This window comes from Aegilops tauschii, chromosome 3 (genome assembly GCF_002575655.3).
Source record: "Aegilops tauschii subsp. strangulata cultivar AL8/78 chromosome 3, Aet v6.0, whole genome shotgun sequence".
Classification (NCBI taxonomy): domain Eukaryota; kingdom Viridiplantae; phylum Streptophyta; class Magnoliopsida; order Poales; family Poaceae; genus Aegilops; species Aegilops tauschii.
In genome coordinates, this window is record NC_053037.3 from 583685285 (window position 1) to 583690166 (window position 4882).

Genomic DNA, 4882 nt, shown 5'->3' on the forward strand with positions numbered 1-4882 from the left:
AACGGCCCAACGCGTCGCGGCCCGACTCTGGCCCGATCACTGGATATAAATGGGTGAGGCGGGGCTGCCTGGATCCCCGTTTAGGTTTTCCAGCCACCACTCGCGAGGTGCGGCGCTTTGCCCACTCCGCTCGCTCGATCCAGATCTGCCCCCTCCTCCCCTCCTTCTCCAGTCCTTCGCGGCGGTGGTGATGGGAGATAGGCGTGCGGACAAGCGGCCGATGGAGGTCTCAGATCCGGAGGCGGAGCGGCGTAGGGAGCGGGAACTTCGTGACAAGGCGAAGCGTGTGATGCGCGAGCGCTCGGGTGGACGCGAGGCCAGAGAAGAGCGAGGCGGATCCCGCGACCAGGGCAGGCGCGAGGGGGATTGGGGTCCTCCTCCCCCGTGGTGGATCCAGCAGCAGGAGCGCAAGAAGAAAAAGAAGGTTCAGCAGCGGCGTCGAGAGCTTGAGAGGAAGCCCGAGCCGTTCCCCAGCGGTGGTGGGGGCCACGGGAACCCAAAGGCCATGAAGCCGAGGGCAGCTTCACTGGCGGTGGCACTGCCCTCTGCACCCAAGGGTACGGCGGAGGAACCCATCCCAGTGGAAGTGGCGACGGACGTGGAGTGCTTCAAGTGCGGGCGCCCCGGCCACTTCCAGTCCCAGTGCAAGTTCTTGCCCCTTTGTGTGCTCTGCAAGGAAGAAGGGCATGCATCCGCACACTGTCCCACAAGGGGCCGGCAACTCCACCTCCAAATCATGGGCAGCGCCATTTCTGGGGAAGGTTTTTTCTGCCTGGAGTTCGAGGACGTGGACGAGTCCGAAGCACCCATAGATGCTCGCATCAAGAACGCCGCCATCTTATCTGCGGAGCCGGGGAAACTGAACCTACGGATTCTCAAGCAAGAATTGAAGCACATGGTGACAGGCGACTGGGACTGGCAGGTATCGCAAGTGGGTCATGATGACTTCGTGGTGGTCTTTCCTTCTGCAGATCTGTTACACATGGCGAAGTCTAGTGGTAAGTTGTTTCTGTCCATCAATGACATCACTGCGCGGGTGCGCGACATGTTACACGAGGAGGTCCAACCCATGGTGATGCCGGAGACTTGGGTGCGTCTCCATGGCATCCCAAAGAAACATAGGCGTGAAGATCACATCAGGGAAGGGTTCCGGATGCTGGGCAGGCCAATTGTGGTCGATGAACTTTCTCTTATCAGGTTGGGGCCTGTTCGGATGAAGCTTGCGTGCAAAGCCCCGGAGAAGCTCAATGGAGTTGTCGAGGTGTGGTTCAACCATGAGGGGTACCAAATCAAGGTGGAGCGCGAGACCCTGCCCAAAAGGGGTGGTGAGCGGGCCGTGCTGGGAGCGGGCCCTGCCAACCCTCCTGACAAGGACGCGAATCCGGGCGCGCGGACGCTGGGCACCGAAAAGCACGGCAGGGCCGAACCAGGCAAGGAGTCGCAAGGGTGCGAGGGCGGCCCTCGTGGTGCGGAGAACAAGGATACCAAGATGACAGACAGGGGAGAGGACCAAGACGACAGCGTTCAGGACACATCCATTGACACGGAAACTTGGGACAAGCTGGGTGCGCTATCGGCCGAGATTGGTGCCATGGGAGTGGCGACCCAGGACACCGCGGTCAGCGGGCCCCCGTTAGCCAGGTCGCTGGAACTTTCCTTCAACGAGTACGGGTCCAACCTTGGCCCATCCCAGATGGCGGCGACTATGACTGGCGCGGGCGGGGTCTCCTCTGCTATCCCTCCCTCTCCTCCAACCTCTTCCTCACCAGTGGCTGTGGGGGTGGACTATGGTGGTGTGGTGAGCGAGCCAGCTGACAATACGCCTGCTCCGCGCCGGGGTTCCAACAGTGGGGGCAGGCAACCAAAGAAGACGGCGGGGAGGAAACCGGCGAACAAGCAGGCGATGGTGGTGGCGGAGGCAGAGAGCTCTGACCTTGGTGGTGAGTTGGGCGCAGCGCTGGGGACGACGGGGACTATCAACAAGGCCAGGCGCACCAAGGCGATCCCGGTGGTGCAGCGCGCCCCGAGCGTTCGGGCCAAGGCCAAGCTCAGCGACCTCTCCTCCTTGTAGAGCGCCAAAATCCGCATCGCTGACAAGAACATGGACGCCGCAGGTAACCCCTTACCCTCTTTTCGCATTCTTAATGCCTTCTCGGATGAGCATCTGGTGAGCATTTTAGATGATTGCGGGGTGGAGACTCGTGGGGCGCAGTCCGATATTGTATCCCTTGTGCGCGCTAGGGAAGAGGCGCAGGCTGCGCTGGCGGCCGCAGCTGTGCGCTGTGCTAACAACGGCGAGTTAGCCATTGTGCCAGTAGAGGCTGTTGCTGAGAGAGTGCCCGACGAGGTGTCACTAGCTAGGGAAGCTGGTGTCCTTCCTTCTAATGGCCGAGCGACGGCTAGGAAGAGAGTGGCGAAGGCGGTGACCTCTAGAGGTGTGCGCCTACGTAACAGGGTGATTTAGATGCGTTACATGTTCTGGAATATCCGTGGTTGTGGCCACGGTGGTCGACGCACGCAGCTAAGGGAATACATGGTCAAAGAACATTTAGACGTGGTTGCGTTACAAGAGACGATCAAATCTGATTTTACCTTCAGGGATTTGCTTGCTTTTGATCCTCTTCAATGTTTTGAGTGGCAGCGGGTTCCCTCTGTCGGTCATTCTGGTGGCATTTTATTGGGTTGTAATAAAGATGTATGTGATGTTCTGCATTGGGATATTGGTGTGTTCCTTTTATCTGCTACTATTAAGCATCGTGTTTCTGGCCTGTCGTGGGTGGTCGTGTGTGTCTACGGGCCGGCTGACCACTCCAGATCGCCAGCGTTCCTGCTAGAACTTACCACCCTGGTCGGGGCCAAAAGGGATATCAACCTCCCTGTGGTGGTAGGGGGAGACTTTAACTTAATTCGCTCGGGGGCGGATAAGAATAATGCTCATATTGACTGGACAAGGGTGTCCTTGTTCAATAATGCCATTGCGGCAGCAGCATTGCGGGAGGCCGCACGGACTGGTGCCAGATACACCTGGACTAACAAGCAAATGCAGCCGGTCCGTAGCGTGCTAGATAGGGTCTTTTTTACTCCGAAATGGGAGGTTCTGTTCCCCATGTGCTCCCTCGTGGCGGAGATGCGCATCGGATCAGACCACGTCCCGCTCATTTTCTCCTCAGGGGAGGAGCTCATCCGCCGTAGCCCTAGGTTCTACTTCGAAACGGCGTGGTTTGAAGCAGAGGGATTTTCCCAGATGGTGGTTGAGCGTTGGGGCGTGATTTGTGCTCATCTGGGACCTCAACGCGGTCCAGCAGAGTGCTGGGTCGCGGCTGCTGGCAAGCTGCGAGCCTACCTGCGTGGGTGGGGCGCTAATCATGGTAGCGAGTCCAAGAAAGAGCGCGCGCGCATAGTTGAGACGATTTCGCTGTTAGATTTGGAGGCTGATCGCCGGCCTTTCTCGGAGGCCGAGTGGGCGCATAGGTTCGCTTTAGAAGATCAAGTGACAGCGATTTTACGCGCGGAAGAGGAATATTGGCGACGCAGGGGCGGAGTCAAATGGGTCACGAAAGGAGACGCAAACACTGGATATTTCCATGCCTACGCGAACGGGCGGAAAAGGAAATGCACCATTCTGCGTCTCCAAACAGACCAGGGTGTTCTGTTGGCGCAGGACCAAATCGTGGCCCATATCTACGAGTTTTTCATAGGCCTTTTGGGGACGGCCGCTGAAAAACCATTATGCCTTCGCGGTGATTTGTGGGATACCGCGGAGCGTGTCTCGCAGGAAGAGAACGATAGGTTAGCCCTTACATTCCTTCCTGAGGAATTAGACCAGGCCTTACACGGCATGAAAACGAGCACGGCGCCTGGGCTGGACGGTTGGCCGGTGGAGTTCTTTAAGCAATTTTGGCCCTGCCTTAAGCACCTGTTTTACGATATTGTCAATGGCTTCGCCTTAGGCACGGTGGATCTCTCCCGGCTGAACTACGGAGCCATTTGCCTTATTCCTAAGGTCAAATGGGCGGATAATATTAAGCTTTTTAGACCCATTACCTTGATCAACGTCCCGTTCAAAATTTGTGCGAAAGTGTTCGCGCTTGGCTCCGGTCGCTCAACGAGTGATTAGCTCTAGTCAAACGGGTTTCCTCAAACAACGTAACATCCTCGAGGGACCAATTGCATTACAAGAGATCGTTCATGAGTTGAAAAGGACCAAGGCACAGGGAGTGCTTCTCAAATTAGATTTCGAGAAAGCGTACGATCGCGTGAACTGGGAGTTCGTGCGAGAAGTCCTCCTCAAAAAGGGTTTTGAGGCAGGATTCGTACATCGCATCATGCACCTCGTGTGTAGTGGGCACACGGCGGTCAATATCAACGGCACAATGGGCAAGTTCTTTCGTAACAAGCGTGGTCTCCGTCAGGGAGACGCAAGCTCCCCGCTCATCTTTAACTTTGTTGCGGATGCCTTGGCGGCCATGATTAATAAAGCAAGGGCAGCGGGTCACATTAAAGGGCTCGTAGCGCATCTGATTCCGGGTGGGGTCACGCATTTGCAATACGCAGACGATACGATGCTCTTATTCGAACCCGACGACCACAGCTTAGCTACCACCAAGCTACTTCTGCTTGCGTTCGAGATCTTATCAGGGCTTAAGATCAACTTTCTGAAAAGCGAAGTGATCACCATTGGGATGGATGATCTAGCTAGCTCGCGGGTTGCGAATCTCCTTAATTGCAAGCTAGGGAGCTTCCCAATTAAATACTTGCGCCTCCCGATCTCGACCAAGAAACCTACCATAGCGGAATGGGAACCGCTTTATGGGAAGGTCGCTAACAGAGTGAGCCCTTGGAGGGGTAGGTTTATGTCCTCGGCGGCGAGGCTAATCCTAAC